At 39.8% G+C, this 20,204-nt stretch overlaps 1 protein-coding gene and 1 pseudogene across 10 annotated transcripts in view; one reads left to right on the top strand and one right to left on the bottom strand.

Moving 5' to 3' along the window:
* The window catches only part of Scaf8 (SR-related CTD associated factor 8), a 208,939-nt gene that overhangs the window by 51,341 nt on the left and 137,394 nt on the right, over window positions 1-20,204 (bottom strand). The window lies entirely within an intron of this gene.
* The window catches only part of LOC106010412 (heterogeneous nuclear ribonucleoprotein A1 pseudogene), a 38,107-nt pseudogene that overhangs the window by 2,195 nt on the left and 15,708 nt on the right, over window positions 1-20,204 (top strand).

Genomic DNA, 20,204 nt, shown 5'->3' on the forward strand with positions numbered 1-20,204 from the left:
TTACCCACTCCCAAGCATTGGAATCCTCTTCTGCTTGTCACCTTGGCATATTACAGGCCAGTCTGCACGTTCCAGTTCCCAGGGATGCCCCTTCTCTAGGCGAGAGCCATGCTGGGGACATGTGAGGGTGAGGGTTACGGATGAAGTGAGGGTAAGGGAATCAGAGACGAACTGCAAGGGGAGAGGCAACAACACTGTAAGTGTGGCAGCAGCAGCAGTGCTAGGGACAAGCTGCTGTCCCTGGCCAGGTCCATGCAAGGGCATTGGAGGTACTATTCGCTCCTCTACTTCCCCATGCCTTTTCCCGCAGGGAAATACACCAAATTCAAGGCACCACTCCCAGCCCAGAAAGGCAGGACACTACACTCAGTCCCCCTGCCCTCCAAATCTAGAAGAGTCAGGCCAGTCTAGGCCCTGTGCCTGAGGAAAAGCAAAGGGACTGACACCTCCATGAGCTGAGCTGGCTCTGATGTCACCAGTGTGCCTGGCTCAAGCTCTGTCAGAGGAATGTATTCTCCACACCACTACCTCCCAAGAGTATGCTCTTTATGATCACCCATAACCACCCACTCTGCCTTCCAAACATGCAGATTCTCCATTACCCCAGTCCCTCTTTCACCTCCTACTGGCTTTTCTTCTCCCACAGTTGCCTCGGTTGCCTTGGATAAGTCTACTTTTAATACAGTGGCCTTCAAAAGTAAGTCAGATAAGGCCACTCACCTCCCAAACCTCCAATGGCTCCACCTCACTAATCCCACAGGCCCTGTCTGGGCTGCCCTGTCCTTACTTCCCAGGTAGCTCCCAGACCCCCAGGGCCAGGCACAACTGTCTCCTGCTCTATGGAGCATGTGAACAAGACCCTGGCTAGGACTCTGCACTGCTGTTCCCTCTGTCTGGAAGATAGTCTTCTCCAGTTATTGTGTGGGTTATTCCTTATGTCCTTCAACGGTTACTTACACACCACCTTCCATATAACCTTTCTTATAAAATAGCACCTATTCTTCTAAAGGCATTTCATCTCCACCACTCTCAGGCTCTGAATCCTGCTGATGTGGCCTTCTGGCTTCGTGACTTGTAAGTATAAGGCCTCAGTTGCCTGTGCCTCGCCCCACTGCCTCCCTTTTACTAAAAAAACACTTTTCCCATAGCTTCTTTTCAAACCTACTTTCAGCCCCCTGACTGACCTTTTACAGATTCACATTACTCGTCTACATTCATCTTGGATTATAATTCTTCCTCTTCTGTTCATGTCCTTTTAGATTTGGCCTCTCAGAGAGTGTTGGTGCAAGTGAGACCCTGTTTCTTTTCCATCAGCATCATATGTCACTTATATTAGCAGGATTACACTGTTGTGTTTATCAACCCCCCCCCCCCGTATCAACTTCCTTTTTTGAAACTCTGTCCATAGTATTTTTTTGAATCTCTTGATGTCTTCCAAAATATTTTATGGTAAGAGCAGTCCTTAGGCATGTGTGATAAAGCCCATGTATGAGGCATATCCATACACTTAACAACAGTAACTGGTACCCCTTTACTTCACGCTCTGCCTTGCCGGGAATTCCTAATGGCATCCTGGGCAGATGCATCATTACCCCCATTTTTGCAGAAACTCACAGAAAGAAGACTGGCCAGAAGCAACCACTGAGCAAGTGCCAAAATCAGGACGAAAGCCCGGCTCCAGAACGACCACGATTCTTCTGCTAACCTACTCTATGTGGTGGGCTCTTTCAAATGGGTTTCTACTTGCAGCATTTTATCCCATAGGGAAGGCAGAATTCTTCTATATTTTTAGGAATAAAAAAAGTCCAGATTTAGGATCACAGGTGGCTTTTTCTATTCTGACCTCTGTCTCACATAATTTTCTAAACTACACTTAATTTGTATGATTCTAGAAATATAATCATAATAATAGAAATAGAATACGCACAGCCTGAGACCCAATTTTGTCTATCCTATACAATAGGACAGGTAAAGAGTTTTATAAATATTTAGCAAAAGGTTTTTTTCTTTTTTCTTGATACTGGGAATTTAACCCAGGGCCTCACGTATACCAAGCAAGTGCTCTACCACCTAACTACATTCCTAGCCCTTTTGAGACAGGGTCTTGCTGAATTGTCCAGGTTAGTCTTGAACTTGAATCCTTCTGCCTCAGCCTCCTAAACAGTTCGGATTATGGAGATGTACCCAACATGTCCAGCTCGCAAAAATTTTTCATAAATTACAACTAAGGTTTTATTATAAAAACAAGAGAGATACACTTGCTTTTTTTTTTTTTTTTTTTGGTACCGGGGATCGAACTTGGGTTCTTGCGCGGCGAAACCACTGAGCTAAGTCCCTAGCCCTGACTTGCTTACTTTTTTTTTTCAGTACCGGGGATTGAACTCTCGGGTCCTTGCGCTTGCGCAGTAGGCAGCGAAACCACTCAGCTAAATCCCCGGCCCCCACTTGCTTATTTTTTAAAGAGGCATCCAGCAGGGCGGATTGGTGGGGGGTGTGGGCAGGCCTACACAAACTTGGTGTCTGTCCCCACCATCACCGTGGTCCACAGAGCCTATGGTGACTACCTCCCCTCGTGCACCTACTTTGAACAAAGGGATCTGGCTCTGGACTTGACTAATGTGTGCAGAACTGGAGCCTGAAAGGCATTCTGTTTACTGTCCCACCCCGTTCAACTCCTCTTGGAGAAGGCTGTGATATGTAGAGTGGACCTGGGCCGGTGTGCCTTAATAAATTCATCACCTCATTGATGTGAATACCTGGGCAGTTTTCCTAAATAAATTCTAATGACAAATATAGATTAGGTACATTGTACAAATGTCAAATGCATACACGGGAAACATGGTTTTAAAGGGACATGGAAAATCATTAGGCATGGTAAAAAACCTACTAGGACTAACACCCCAACTTTCTAAATTTAACCTATGTTGTTTTAAAAATAGCTACTTAGCTAATTTAAATAGCTTAATTCTAGTCAAAGCAAATTTCTGTTAGGAAATCAGATGTCGATGGTATGTAGTACAAAGAGGAACTCTTTTTGTCAGTTATGTAGATTTATACGGACATTTCATGTTTTAAAAAAAGGTACAGAAATCAATGATTTGGCAGCTGGCTGAAATGATTCCACATTTTAAAAATCTGTAGGGTGCATCTGTTAGCAGTTTTGAGTGTCTACTGCAGACTGACAATTTGGTGATAGCAAGCTGTCTTCCAATTAATGTTCCAGAAAACATTTTATTTCAAGATTTTTTTGAAAGACAGCCAAGATTTTCTGGGATTCAGTTATGTGACGCAGCATCGTAATTTTTGCTTTTTATAAATCTTTCATGTTTAGGGTTAATGAGCAGTATGTCTTGAAAATGTTTTGTTTGACTTTCTAAAAAAGCATAACTCAGAGTCTTTAATAGGTAACCTGCCTTTATTCTTTACCAGCCCACTGGATAAAGACATTACAAAATGTAAAGACACTATGACATATTTACATCCTTCTCTTTCTCAAAAATGACGCAGTTTCTCTCATCTCAATTTTCCATAGAAAATTGTGACTCAAAGACTTCAGAAACATTCACCTCCTAAAGACGTCCATTCACTTTTCTTGGCTTGCTTCCCCAGCCCTTATGGCCATCTTTCTGTTAAGTCATATCTCTACCATCCTCAAAAATCACGAGACAATCCTTCCGGATGCAGCTTTTCCAGCAGCTCCCTCTTAACCGCCAGACAATCGGCCCACAGAGTTGCGAGCAACGCACTGTGCGCACGCTGCTTCCCCACCCCCTTTCCTCTGTCACCACTGCACTAGAGGTACACTCAGTGGATGAGGATGAGGTCTTCCCTCCAATTTCTCTCACACCTAGCACACTGCCAAGGCCACCCAATGACTCGGTGGTTGAACAAATAAAAGAAAAAAGTCCAAGTCCAAACTGATGACCAACATGTGCTCATTCTTTTTAATTCCAACATTTTCTATCCTCTTGCAAGTAATTATGTAGAAAATGTGAAATATGTACTAATGCACTTTTTCCCTTGAAAACTGGAAAGATAGGTAAATACAAAGTCTCTTAAACTCATACCTCCTACCTCAGCCCGCAGTTTTTGGCTTATAAATCTTCAACTCTAAGAGTCTGTAAGTTTTATGGACATGGAACTAAGGTCTTACTCAACTCCCTATCAAGTACAAAACCAATGCGGTGTCACACACAGGCACCCAGTAATTACCAGAAGGATGTTACAGGGCAGGGGCAGGAAGTTCTTTACCTTCCTTGTATGCAAAGAGAGAAAGAAGAGGCAGAGAGCTAAAGAGAGTATATGTGTATGCAAAAGACTACTGCTAGCTGGGCATGGTGGTAATGCCTGTAATCCCAGCACTCACACTCCGGAAGGAGGCTGAGGCAGGAGGATGGCTCTAAGTTCAAAGCCAGCTGGGGCTACACAGTGAGTTCAAGGCCAGCCTGAACTACATAGCAAGACCCTATTTAAGAAAAAAAAAATATTGCTAGGATTATTGCTGTAAAAGGGAAATATAGAAGAAATGAAGAGCAATGTTTGCAGTCACCTTTGGGGAAGAAAACCAGGAAGTAAAGCCTCTTTTTTAATACACTGATCCAGGCAGTTCCCCACATGGGCCACTGTGTGTCACTGTGTGTCACTGTGTGCACAGAGCTCTAGGACGGGTTGCAAAGGGAAAGAGAAGCAGATAACTGGGACAGTCAGTGGTTAGGTGTCTATGGCCACAGATGCTAAACTGCTACAGTGCGAAGCCAAATGCAGGCAGCTGAAAATTGTGATCATTTTGCTGATTTTGCTGATGTTGAAGTTGTTCTCAGTCACCATCCATTCCAGGACAGAATGAGTATTAGGTTCCTTTTACTTTTTTTGAACCTCAGACCTGGATGGGTGTCTTTGCCACCTGAGGAGAACTAGTGTCTCTACTGCAGTGCTTAGAGATAATGGGTACCAAGACCTAACTGTTAAGAAACAAAAGCAGTTTCTCACCAAGTCCTTAGCACAGAGTATTCCAGGACTATTTCAGCCTGCCGTGGTCAACTGTTCTTGCAGTCTGCTGACAAGAGGCTCTATGCTTGCACACTGATTACACAAAGCACTGGCTTACTGCGGACATGCTGGCTGCATCCACACTTTTGTCAGGGGTCTTATCACAGGTGATGGCACCAATAGAGCTTTTACAGAGAACACACTAGGACTGTGAGCAGAAAAAGGGCTAATTTTCTCCTCCCAATTTTGCAAGACAGATGTTAGTTAAGGCAGCCCATGTTTGAGAAATAAGACTCAGATGTGGTATCTGCCTAAGGCATGTGCCAGAGCCAGAATCTGATCCCCAATTTTTCAATACTCTTCTCTCTAGCCCAGTTACCTTTGTAAGTCCAGAATCTGGATGTGACAGCTGATACAGAAGAATACTACTTCCCCGCCTTTAGTTGTTAGGAAACTAGATGAAAACTGTATGTACTCCTTGCCACACCCAGAGGGCTCAGGGCTGAAATGCTGCTATCTGGAAAGTAGACAGAGCTATGAGAACCCTGCAGACTCTTCACTACTGCCCTCCTCCTGAATAGCTCTTTCCTTCTAGGAGATTATAAAGGTAATGCTATCACTGACATTGAACAAGCCACAACCCTGCCCTGATCACTCTTCAAATCCTTACTTTCTGCTTTAGTCTGCTGTGTGCTCCATTCCCACCAACCTTTCAGCCCCTGCATTCCTCTTTGGTCAGACCTCGCCCCAAGTGGTCTTTACCTGCCCCGGGGGCTCTAGGAGTGCCTCAGCCAGGCCTTCCCTATTATCCTCCCCACCAGCCCTCACTGCCCTTTGTTCTGCATATTTATTCTCATCTCAAGCTGTACCTGGCTTCCAGCTCCCCTGGGCTCTGGTTTCTGCCTTCTACAAGGAACATGCAATATGACTTAAGAGAAAAAAATAAGAAATGTTCCACCCTAAACACAAACACACACAATCCTGCCAGAGTTTTCCTTTACACAGCTGGGTGCTTCTTTCCATAAAGGAATGAGTATGTTTGCTAAGTGCTCACTTACAAGTATATAAGTATGTCCATGCCCAAATTTAATGTACATAAAAGGTTGACTTAATTGAGCACTTAGGACTGATTGCTTGCTATGTGATAAATATTTTGAGCTGGGTAAAATGAAGAGTGGTAATTTTAAATAGAATTTCCTTGGGAGACCAGAAGGAATGCTCAGGACTTTCCAAAAAAAAAAGTGTCTCACTGCTTTCATTGCTGAAGGAACACTGCCTCAACTGCCCCAAGAGTAACCATGCTCACTGACAGCTTCCTTCCTTAATCACAGGTAGATGGGCTTTGGAAACAAGTCAGAAGATACCTGTACCCATTTCCTGTTTAAATCTTGCAGAGCAATCAGATCTAATATACACGAAATACCTTGTGCTTGCTCCTCAGATAGGTACAGACACAAAATATACTCTCTCTATATATAAAACATACATATTGACTATACGGTATTCTATTTATACTCAATACATACATATACAGTCTAAGACTGTCATAAAATGAAAAATGAAATATGAAATACCCACCTAAATAACTGTAGTCTAGAGCCACTTAAGGACTGAGGAGGAAAAGATTGCTTTCAGACAGGGTTACTGAACGGCAGCAACAATCTTTCAGGAAAAGCTGGAGCCTGGTATGGTGGTGTACTTCATCTTTAGACAAGCCCCTCTCCTTTCTCAAAAAGGTAAAATGTACGTTTTCCTTATCAACCTGTAATCACCACTGAATGGCGGTTTTCCCTGTGGATGGAGATCCCTTGGGTTCATGGGCATCGCGGTGATGGTCACCCAGTGTAGTGGCACATGCCTGTGGCCCTAGCTACTCACGAGACTGAGATGAGAGGACTGGGAAAGCATGAGTTTGAGACCAGCCTGGACAACACAGCGAGACTCATCACAAAACAAAACACACAAAACCACTGAGGTACTTAAACAGCAACGATTCTTTTTTTCAAGTCAGGGTCAGAGAGGACTGTCACAAGCTAGCACTGTGAGCAGGGATAGAAAGAGGGGCTCATCAAATGTTATTGAAAATGATGGCAGAGTCTGCAGGACATAGGATCCTTCAAAAGGAACATCTAAGTAAAATAACACTCATTACTCAGCATAGCTGGTGCTGGCACCACGCTAGGATGTGACAAGCATTGTCTGATGCCATCCCCAAACAGCCCTGGAAAAACACTGCTGTGAGCTTTCCTGCCTGACTCCGAGTTCAGGAATAGCCCATCAAGTAACTTCCATGAAGTCACCAGGCTGTGCTGCTGCAGATGTTGCATTTGCGTTTGAATCAGATCTACATCAAGGGCCCAAGCTTTTTGCAGACCTTGGTGCCACCTGTTTTACATGAAACAATCTCTGCACTTAGTTTTAAGTAAAACAGGCTTGCCACTGTTTTTATTCAACAAAAAAATAAACTTTCTTAATTATACTGAATAACTTCAGTGTTTTCAAATGAAACGGACAATTAATCAGTGCACATTCAGAAAGTCATTTGGTGTTGAGAGGAAAAAGAATGGTACTCAATGTTCTCCATCAGCAACACAAAGTGAAGGCCACAACCACATCCTTCAGATTCCTAAAATTAGAAAAGGTAATCCCTTGAAAATTCACTAGAAAAATAACATAGTCATAAAAACTAACTTGGAAATTAAACAGATGACTTGTTTGCAATACACATTCAATCTCAGTTATCTGCACTGTGGAGAGACGGGCTATCGCACAGATGTTTTTCAGCACTATAATCATACCTGGAACGTAAATCTAACTGGTCAGTTAGATATGAGGCCTGTAGTTTGTTCTTTGTTAGTAGTTTTCTTATTTCGCAATGCAGCTGGCCTCTGTCAGCTCTATACTGGGTGCTAGTCTAGCTGCAGGACTAGACGCTCACATTTCTCTCTAGCAGGACTCCTTCCCTGCCCTATCTCTGTAATTATTGTAGCCAAGAGGATGAAACAAGCAAGATTCTTAAAACAGTGTCTGAGACAAGCCTGAGGTCACTCTAGTGCATGCAGTATAGTGGATCTCTTGCCTGTACTCAGCTCCCAGGAAGAGGCTGGCCATCTGACCCTGTCTTGCCCCTGCCTGTAAACACATATACACACCTGGGAGCTCTCACTCATGCACATGTGTACCCCACCACTATTCAGATGGCCTTATGCTCACATGGCCACCCCAAACCTGAGATACTTGGCCTGCTCCTTAGTATCCTATTTGCTGGCCCCAAACTGATCTGACTACACAAGAGGCTCTTCTACTTCTTGGTTTTTACTAGTTGTATTTATGAATAACTGAAAGCCTAGTACAAGTGACTTTAAGTAAATCAGGTTCCCTTACCAGTATTTGATTATTCAAATGGTTCTGAAACCAAATCATGGTTTGTTATCACAATAGACAATTCTGAGTTTCTCCAAAGGCACTGATACACTACAGGCAGGGCAGGTATCAGGCACTAGAGATACATAGTTCATTCAGGGGATCTCAACCACTCACAGCTGTAACCCAGTAAAGAGGAGTGTTAAGAATATGAAGTTGAGAAAATACAACTTAGTCTGCAAACTACAGTTAAAAGGCCTGGTAAGTCTTTGATTTATAAAGTACAAGGGAAGTTCTACAATGGCCTATTCATGTGGGTTGGACACACAGCCAAATCTGGATAATGCCTGTTGGCTCCAGAAGGGCAGGATCATGTCTGCCTTGTCAAGTGTGGCATCCCCATCACTCCTGTGGCACCAGGGACCTGGCAGTCCATCAACTAATGTTTGTTGGGGGCCGGGGATTTAGTTCAGCGGTTTTGCTGATTGCTGAGCAAGCGCCAGGACCCGAGTTTGATCCCGGTTACCAAAAAAACCCCAAATGTTTGTTGAAGTGAACATCATAACTCAAGGTTAAAGCCATTCTGGGGCATCACCTCTGTGCCATTGATCTTCTTCAGGTAAACTAGAGAGCTACTTTATCTGCCGTTTACTTAGAATTGGTTACCCTAGGTCATTACTATGTCTATAGGGACATGCATCTGCAAATTTGACTTTCTACCTGTCTCCTTCGTAAATCATTCAAGTGTGTATGTTCGTGCATGTGTGTTTTCCAGTTCTAGAAAATGAACCTAAGGCTGTACATATGCTAGCCAAGTTATCTACCACTGAGCTATATCCCTAGAACTTTTAAAGTTTTATTTGGTACAAGGTTTCACTACATTGCCTAGGCTAGCCACAAACTTGTAATTTTCCTGTCTCAAACTCTTAAATAGCTGTGATTAAAGGTGCATGCCATGGTGCCCAGCTAGCTAATCATTCAAGTTTTATGTGTTGTTGTACAACTTGTACCTACCATATTGCTTTCATCTGGTTTTACTAATTAAAAGTATGGTAGCCAGGTGTAGTAGCACATGCCTGTAAGATGAGCACTCTGGGAGCTTAAGATAAGATAAACATATCGTAAGTTCATGCCCACCCTGTACAACTTAGTGACTTAACAAGACTCTGTCTGAAATAAAAAATAAAAAAGGGGTGGAAGTTCCACCGCTCGGAGCCCAGAGGAAGGGGATTCCGGGACGCCATTCTACCACTCCCAGCGCAGAGGAGGTGAGCCCTGCAGACACCAACAGCACCCCCTCCCTCATACAAATGAGAAGACATGGAAACAAGACTCAAAACCAGACTTCCAGATCACCTACAGCAACCCCAAAGGGAAAGAAGATGGAACACTCTGATGCTCAACCACCTGGACTCTTGAACTGGCAAACAAAAGAGGATCTGGAAAAAATGAAATCAGAAATAATTTCTCACATAACAGCAGAGATTGTGCTACTACTGCAAGACATGATTAATAAATCTAGAGAGGAGCTGAGGAACATGATGGAATCCCAACAAAGGAAACAAATGGAATCCATAAAGCAGATGCAAACGGATTTCCAGGAGATCAGAAACTCCACTGAAAGTCTACACAATAGAATGAGCCAATGTGAGGACAGAATTTCAGATATAGAAGATAAGATTGCAATTAGTGACCAGGAAAAGAAAAATTGCTTCAAAATTGTAAGGGATCACGAGAAATCAATCCAGCAGCTGCTGCTACATGATGCAAATAAGAATAATATAAGACTGATCAGAGTCAATGAAGAAACAGGAGAGAGTGCAGATGACAAAAAAAAAAAACTGTTCACAGAAGTAATGGCAGAAACCTTCTCAAGCAGGGGAAAAGAACATGATATACAGATAAGTGAGGCATAAAGGACTCCAAATAGCCTTGATCAAAACAAATCTACACATAGGCATATAACTGTTAAGATTCCAGAAATCCAACAGAAGAACAAAGCTCTACAAGCAGTTAGAGAAAAGAAACAAATCACATACAAAGGAAAGCCCATCAGAATCACAGCAGACTTCTCAACACAAACCATCAAGGCAAGAAGAGCTTGGAGTGACGTATTCCAAGCCCTAAGGGAAAAGAGCCTTCAACCCAGATTGATATACCCTGCAAAACAATCTTTCAAAATTGATGGACAAATAAGATACTTTCATGACAAAGAGCATCTCAGGAACTTCATGAATACCAAACCAGCACTCAAAAAAATTTTAGAAAATATCATAGGAACAGACAATGAGGATCACAACCGCAGGAAGCACAGCAGAATGAATCCATCACACACCACAAGAAATTAAATGTAAAGGGGAAGAATCCAACAAAAAGAAAAAGTCACAACAATGATAAGTCAATATGTATCAGTTATAACCATCAATGTTAATGGTCTCAATTCACCAATCAAAAGAAATGGACTGGCAGAATGGGTCAAGAAGCAAGGTCCAACAATATGCTGCAAACAAGAAACACACTTAATTCAAAAGGAAACTCATAGACTGAAAGTTAAAGGGTGGAAAACAATACTCCATGTGACGGGAACCCGAAAAAAAGCAGGAGTAGCTATCCTCTTTGCAGACCAACACTGATTAAGAGAGATGAAGAAGGACACTACATCCTTGTAAAGGGAAGAATCCAAGAGGAAGAGATGACAATCATAAATATCTATGCACCAAACACTAGTGAGCCCAACTATATAAAACAAACACTAACGGACATGAAAAGTCATATATGCACTAATACAATTGTAGTGGGGGACCTCAATACCCCACTGTCACAAATAGATCAACTAGACTAAAAATAAGTAATGAAATACTAGAACTCAATCGAACTCTTGAACAAATATACTTAACAGATGTTTACAGAGTCTTCCACCCCACAAAATCAGAATACACATTCTTCTCAGCTGCACATGGGTCATTCTCCAAAATAGACCACATACTCACTCATAGAACATGTTTAAGGAAGTGCAAAGGAACTGAAGTTATCCCCTGTATATTATCAGACCATAGTGTGATGAAATTGGAGATCCATAGCAAAAGAAACCACAAAAATTACATAAACACACGGAAATTGAACAACACACTTCTGAATAACCAATGGGTCACAGAGGAAATTAAAGAAGAAATCACACAGTTCCTACAATTAAATGACAATGACAATACAACATATCTGAATCTATGGGGCACAATGAAAGCCGTCTTATGAGGGAAATTCATAGCAGTGAATGCACATATTAGGAAAACAGAGCGAGCCCAATTAAACAAGCTGATGCTGAACCTCAAGCTTCTAGAAAAAGAAGAGCAGGACAAACCCAAAGCTCATACAAGGGAGGAAATTATAAAGATCAGAGCAGAAATCAATTCAATGGAGACTAAGAGAACAATACAAAAAAATCAACGAAGGGCCGGGGATTTAGCTCAGTGGTTCTGCCGCCTGCCTCGCAAACGCAAGGACCCAAGTTCAATCCCTGGTACCAAGAAAAAAAAAAAAAAATCAATGAAGCCAAGAGTTGGTTCTTTGAAAGAATCAACAAAATTGACAAACCCTTAGCCTACATTATCAGAAAAAGGAAAGAAAAGGCCCAAATCCATGCAATTAGGAATAAAAAGGGTGAAATTACAATGGACCTAGCAGAAATCCAGAGGTTCAACAATACCTACTTCCAGAACCTATACACCAATAAGATGGAAAACACAGAAGAAATGGACAGATTCCTAGATACATATGAATTAAAGTTGAATGAAGATGACCTAAAAATTCTAAACGACCCAATATCAACCAATGAAATTGAAAATGTAATTCAAAACTTACTAAGAAAAGCCCAAGTCCTGATGGCTTCATTGCTGAATTCTACAAGACATTTAGAGAGGAACTACTGCCACTACTGTTTAAACTCTTCAATGAAATTAAAAGGGAAGCAATACTCCTGAATTCATTCCTGGGAGCAAGCATCACCTTGATCCCCAAAGCAGAGAAAGACTGAACCGAAAAAGAGAGCTATAGGCCAATCTCACTAATGAACATGGATGCAAAAATCCTCAATAAGATACTGGCAAATAGAATGCAGAAGATTATCAAGAAGATCATACACCCTGATCAAGTGGGATTCATCCCAGGGATGCAGGGATGGTTTAACATGTGCAAATCAATCAATGTAATACACTATATCAATAGAGCCAAGGACAAAAACCATATGATTATCTCCATAGATGGAGAAAAAGCATTTGATAAAATCCAACACTTATTTATGATAAAAACCCTACAAAAAATTGGAATAGATGGTCTCTACCTCAATCTGATGAAAGTCATCTATGAAAAACCAACAGCCAATATTATATTAAATGGTCAAAAATTGAAATACTTCACAGTAAAATCAGGAACAAGACAAGGATGTCCACTATCACCACTCCAGTTCAATATAGTTTTGGAAACATTAGCCACGGCAATTAGACAAGAGAAAGAAATAAAAGGAATGAAGACAGGAAATGAAGAAGTCAAATTGTCATTATTTGCAGATGACATGATACTCTATAGAAGACCCCAAGAACTCCACCAAAAGTCTTCTAGACTTAATAACCAAATTCAGGGAGTTGGGGATTTAGCTCAGTGGTTCTGCCACCTGTCCTGCAAGTGCAAGGACCCGAGTTCGATCCCCGGTACCAAAAAAAAACCTAAAAAGCCCCCAAAAACCAAATTCAGGTAGCTGGATACAAGGTCAATTCAGGTAGCTGGATACAAGGTCAATATACAAAAATCAATAGCTTTCCTCTACATGAACAATAGATTCACTGAGACAGAACTAGGGCAAACAATTCCTTTCACAATAGCATCCAAGAAAACTGAAATACCTAGGTATCAACCCAACAAAAGAAATCAAAGACCTCTTCTCTGAAAACTAGAGCACTCTGAAAAGAGAGATTGAAGATGATATCAGAAAATGGAAAGACATTCCCTACTCCTGGGTAGGATCTATGTAGCGAAAATGGCTATACTTCCAAAACTGCTATATAGATTCAATGCAATCCCAATTGAAATCCCAGCAGCATACTTCAAGGACCTTGAGAAAACAACCCAAAAATTCATTTGGAACAAGAAGAGACCCAGAATAGCAAAAGCAACTCTAGGCAACGGAGACATGTCAGGGGGTATTACAATGCCGAATTTGAAACTATACTACAAAGCTATTGTGATAAAAACAGCATGGTACTGCCAAAGAAACAGATCTGAGGACCAGTGGAACAGATCAGAAGATACTGAAACAACTCCAGACACACTCAGCCACCTCATCTTCAACAAAGGAGACAAACACCTTCACTGGAGGAAAGATAGCTTCTTTAATAAATGGTGCTGGAAAAACTGGGTTTCAAATTGCCAAAGATTAAAACTAGACCTATATCTCTCACCATGCACTAAACTAAAATCAAAATGGATTAAGGATCTAAATATTAAAATAGAAATGCTGAATTGCCTGAAATAGAGGTTAGGTAGAACTCTTGAAGACATTGGTGTAGGAAAAGATTTTATGAACAAAACCTCAGTTGCCTGTGAACTAGCACAAACAATCAACAAGTGGGATCTCTTCTTATTAAAAAGTTTCTGCACAGCAAGAGAAACCACCAACAGTGAGACTAGACAACCCACAATGTGGGAAAAAATCTTCACCTGCTCTTCCTCAGACAAAGGTCTACTATCTCGAATCTATAAAGAACTTAAAAAAAAACAGACCCCCCCCCCAATTTAAAGACCCAATCTGAAAATGGGCATCTGAAATTAACAGACATGTCTCAGACAAAGAAGCAGAAATAGCAAATAAATATATGAAAAAGTGTTCAACATCACTGGTCATTTGAGAGATGCAAATGAAAACAACACTGAGATTCCACCTCACTCCAGAAAGAATGGGTGCTATCAAGAAATCAACCAATAATAAATGCTGGCGGGGCTGTGGGGAAAGAGGAACCCTGCTCCACTGGGGTGGGAGTGTAGACTGGTGTAGCCACTGTGGAAATCAGTATGGAGATACCTCAAAGAACTAGGATGATAAGTCCCATTTGACCCAGCTATTCCACTGCTGGGGATCTTCCCCAAAGAATTAAGGGAATCATAACACAGTGATATATGTGCACCCATGTTCATAGAAGCACAGTTTGTAATAGCTAAAACTTGGAAGCAGCCCAAATGCCCATCAACTGGAGACTGGATAAAGAAAATGTGGTTTTTAAAATAAAATGGAGTACTACTCAAGGATAAAAAATGAGAAATTAGAGACATTTATAGCTAAATGGATGCACATTGAGACGATACTCTTACATGAAATAAATAGGGCACACATGTGTAAATACCAAATAGTTTCTCTAGTGTGAGAAACTGAAAGTGTAAATAAGGACTAAATGGTATAATAGATAATGTGAAATAGGAAGAAAAGGGGCAAAGGGGAAAGGGAAGTGGGAGGGGTAGGGGAAAGGAAAGAAGGGAATGGAATTAATATGAGAAAATGAAAAAAATGGAAACAAAGTCTTTGTAAATAGGGAGGGATGGAGGGGTTGAAAGGAGGGCAGGGGAAGGGGGAAAAATAAGAACCAAGAGAGATTATGTAAAGGTGCAAATTTCCAATGATGAATGTCATTATATTGTATACCTAAATTGTACCAATAAAATAATTTTTTTTTAAAAAAGGCGTGAGGATGTAGTTCAATGCAAAGGCCCTGAGTCCAATCCTAGGTAATGAATTTTAAAAAATAAAAATATTATTGGGCAGAAATGTGGAATACAAAGCCAATGCTGATCTGGCTTTTAAGAAAGAAGTTTTAATATTAGGAAGTTCTGGCTTGTGGGGAGAATATTATTACACTGTATAAAACTACTTAGAGAATTCTATTACACCTGTTTTGCAAAAATACAACAATGAGAAAACATGAATAAATTATGTAAAAGATGCTAATATAAAACATATATGAGTGGAAAATATATAATATATATGATTACTTTATCAGTATTTCCACAGTTTTGCCATTTTTAAAGGTGGTGTATATGTATATAGAGGTGAATGTATTTATATTCATTTTAAGAAAAAAACCCTCTTACTTACAATTAATTTTACCACTATTTCTAAAAATGCTATCTATCTTAGTTGACCACTGAAATATTTTAGAATCTCAAGTTTTCTATTCCCATGTTCCTTAACAATAGGGGGACATACGAAATGAAACACAAACATCTTTTTATTTCTTTGTTAAATATAATATACACAGACACCTTAACCAGCCTGTTTAATTTCAATTCAACAAGTATTCACTGAAAGATATGCATGGTCAAGCATTTTGCTAAGTACCAGAGGTATAAAGTTGCTACCAGTAATATCTAAAAATTAGCTCATGGACATCAATAACCAAACTAGAAAAGGTTGGCTCCATAAATTTACAAGTGATAAAGGAGCCTATAATAATAGATGGATAGAAATTATTTAACTAAAAAAGGGAGAAAACCAAGAGAAGAAAGAAGGAGTGAGGGGAAGGGAGGCGAGAGGGATGAAACAAGAATTAAAATGTGTTTTGTACATGTACCAACTCCCCATGAAGAATGTAATCATTATGCACTGCAAACATGCACCAAGAAAAATTTAAGTGAAATTATTTAGCTAAGTAATTATGAACAAATACCTCTGACTGTGGCAATAGTTTCAATCATTAAGACTAAAAATTACTTATGTATGCATGGGGTAGAATTCCTACACTTGGTCTGCTATTAATTTATAAAATCTCTCTTCTGATCATTTGTCATGAATGGCTTATTATTATTAGTTAACATAATTCTACTTAAAAACACATATAAACAGGTTCTACAAAGATGGCATCAAATATGTATTTTAACTTTAATTTCTTAACTAGGTTTTCACAATTTAGAGATTCAAATTTAAATATTTTGAATTTGTATTTAAGTGTTATATTGAATTACATTTAAATATTTCCCATGCCTCTTCCCAAAATGTTATCAAGATACTTAGCAAAACCGGTCTTTGTTGTCTTTATTCATTCTACTTTATTTCTTATTTAAAAGATACTGAATGCAAATGCTTTCAACTAAAAATTATAAAAAATATGTGATTTTCTTATACAAATTGGCTACTGAAACTCAAATGCCAGATTTTGAAAGCAATTTCCCAACTGTCACATGCAGCTGTCAAGGCCAGCTTACACGAGCAAAATGACAAAGACAGGGCCTTGGAGGACACAGAGCACACAGAGCTGTTAGAGACAAAATTACTGGAGGAAGGGCATCCACATGTGAAGCTGGCCAGGGTACAGACCAGTTTAAACCCTCATAACCAAACTCTCTCTACAAATTCAGCCAAGCCAAAAACCTAAACTGTAACATCTAGGAAAAAAGGAAAATATTCTAGACTAAAAGAACTCACTGAGTAGGTTATATCCCTTTAAATCTGTCAAACTTAAATCAATGATCTTGGGGAAACAGATTCTACATTTTACAGCAAACCAAGTGTCACCTTCCTAATATCTTTGTAACTGAGAACAGGCAGAAATGAAATCAGATGGAGAAGATGGTGTGTCTCAAAGAGCTGAAAGCTAATAAAAGTAATCCTGAACATAATTTGGTTGATAAAATACTTTTCAACAATGATTTTCTAGTCTTCAAATTGCTGTAACTCAGCCAGACATGGTGGTCATGGCTGCAATCCTAGCACTCTGGAAGGTGAGGCAGGAAGAGCTCATGTTCAAGCCCAGCCTGGGCAACTTAGCAATACTTTGTCTCAGAAGGGGTTAGGGGACTTGGGATCAGCTCAGTGTGTGGATCTTGGATTCATTCCGCAGTACTGACAAAAACTGCTGTAACTCATTTAAAAATATGTACATAATCAACATATAAATCCTGAGTCCAGGCTCCTACAGAATTTTGCGACTTTACCATATTAAATGTAATACCTAACATGAATTCACTTAACTCAATGCCAAAATTTAGGAAGTTGAGAAGGTGAAGGCACTCCAAATGTTTCTGAAGGAAAAATTGCAATAGAAGATCTTTATCTCAACCTGATTAAGGCTATCTATGAAAAACCAACAGCCAACATCATACTAAATGGTCAAAAATGAAAACTTTCACGCTAAAATCAGGAACAAGACAAGGATGTCCACTATCACCACTGCTGTTCAATATAGTTCTGGAAACATTAGCCACAGCAATTAGACAAGAGAAAAAAATAAAAGGAATAAAGATAGGAAAGGAAGAAGTTAAACTGTCATTATTTGCTGATATGATACTTTACATAGAAGACCCAAAAAACTCTACCAAAAGACTTCTGGACTTAATTGACAGATTCAGTAGAGTAGCTGGATGTAAAGTCAACACTCAAAAAACAATACCCTTCTTATACACAAATAGCAGACTCATTGAGACAGAAATTAGGGAAATAATTCCTTTTATAATAGCATCCAAAAAAATGAAATATCTAGGAATCAATCTAACAAAGGAAGCAAAAGACCTCTATGCTGAAAACTACAGCACCCTGAAAAAGGAGATCTAGGAGGATATAAGAAAATGGAAAGACATCCCTTGTTCCTGGGTAGGAAGAAACAATATAGTGAAAATGGCCATACTTCCAAAACTGCTATATAGATTTAATGCAATGCTGATTGAAATTCCAACAATATACTTCACAGAGCTAGAGAAAACAATCCAAAAATTCATTTGGAACCAGAAGAGACCCAGAATAGCAAAAGCAATTCTGGGCAACAGAGATATGGCTGGGGGTATCACAATACCCAACTTGAAGCTATACTACAAAGCTACTGTGATAAAAACAGCATGGTACTGGAAAAGAAACAGACCCAAGGATCAGTGGAATAGATTAGAAGATCCAAAAACAACTTCAGACATACTCAGCCACCTCATCTTTTGACAAAGGAGCCAACCACCCTCATTGGAGGAAAGATAGCCTATTTAATAAATGGTGTTGGAAAAACTGGATTTCAACCCTCAGAGATTAAAACTAGACCCATATCTATCACCATGCACTAAACTGAGATCTAAGTGGATTAAAGATCTAAATATTAAGACAGAAACACTAAACTTGCTGGAAGATAACTTAGGTAGAACTCTCGAAGCTATTGGCATAGGAAAAGACTTTATGAACAAAACCTCAGTAGTACGAGAACTAGCAGAAAGAATCAATAACTGGGATTTCATCTTATTGAAAAGCTTCTACACTGCCAGAGAAACCACCAACAGAACTAAGAGACAACCTACAATGTGGGAAAAAAATTTTAGCAGCTGTAACTCAGACAAAGGGCTACTATCTAGAATATATAAAGAATTGAAATATATAAAGAATTGAAGAATATATAAAGAATTGACCCCCCCAAATTCAAAGACCCAATTCAAAAATGGGCATCTGAAATGAACAGACATTTCTCAGACAAAGAAGTAAAAGCAGCAAATAAACATATGAAAAAATGTTCAACATCACTGGTCATTCGAGAGATGCAGATGAAAACAACACTGAGATTCCACCTCACCCCAGAAAGAATGGCTGCTATCAAGAAATCAACCAATAACAAATGCTGGTGGGGGTGTGGAGAGAAAGGAACCCTGTTCCACTGCTGGTGGGAGTGCAGACTGGTGCAACCACTATGGAAATCAGTGTGGAGATACCTCAAAGAACTAGGGCTGGAGGTCCCACTTGACCCAGCTATTTCCCTGCTGGGTATTTTCCCAAAAGAATTAAAAGAATCTTACCACAGCAATGTATGTGCACCCACGTTTATTGCGGCACAGTTTGTAATAGCTAAAGCTTGGAAACAGCCCAAGTGCCCATCAACTGGAAACTGGATAAAGAAGATGTGGTTTTTTTAATAAAATGGAGTACTACTCAGCCATAAAGAACATGAAACTAGAGTCATTTATAGCTAAATGGATGCATATTGAGGCCATACTCTTAAGTGAAATAAATAAGACACACATGTGTGAATACCGAATAGTTTCTCTAGTGTGAGAAACTGAGACGGTAAATAAGGACTAAAAGGGTTAATAACTAATAAATGATACTTTGAAATTGGAAAAGGTCCAAAGGAGTAGGTGTGGTGGGAGGGGAAGGGGAAAGGAAAGAATGGAAAGGAAAAATTATGAGAAAAGAAAAAAAAATGGAAACAAAGTATGTAAATAGGGAAGGGTTTAGGGGTGAAGGGCGCACAGGTAATGGGGGAAAAAATGAGAACAAAGATACATCATGTACAAGTACAATCACCCAAAGATAAATGTAAATGTATTGTATACCTAAAATGTACCAATAAAAGAATTTAAAAAAAAATGTTTCTGAAGGGATTAAAGTGCACATCAGTTTAGTTGGTAAGGTAAAATCTTATTTTAGGAAAATAAAGTGAACAAATTCAAAATCAGAAAAGAAAAATAATATGACATGGAATTTGAACACAAACCCATGGTTATGAAGAGAAATTTACATCACAGATAGCGGAGAAAAATAAGACAGTTCCTCAAAAAATTTGTCATGGAATCAACTCTAAGCTGTTGTGATACAACTATGCAGAGAAGTTGCTGACACAGATGAATCACCTGAAGTCTCTCAGTCTGAATCCACCCTTTGCCCAAATTGGTTGTGGTATTTGTGCACCTCATCTGGAAGTTGCAATAGTAATGCCTATTCTCACAGGGTTGTTATGAGAATAAAATAATTTATGTAAAGGCTCTAGTGCAACAAGTACTCAATAGATGTAATTATTATCATTCTACAACAACACTGACAAAACCACAAGTTAACGCCATTAAAATGCATG

This window comes from Heterocephalus glaber, unplaced genomic scaffold, assembly GCF_053883595.1.
Source record: "Heterocephalus glaber isolate CG9 unplaced genomic scaffold, H.glaber_assembly_v1.0 deba00001593, whole genome shotgun sequence".
NCBI classification, from domain to species: Eukaryota; Metazoa; Chordata; class Mammalia; order Rodentia; family Bathyergidae; genus Heterocephalus; species Heterocephalus glaber.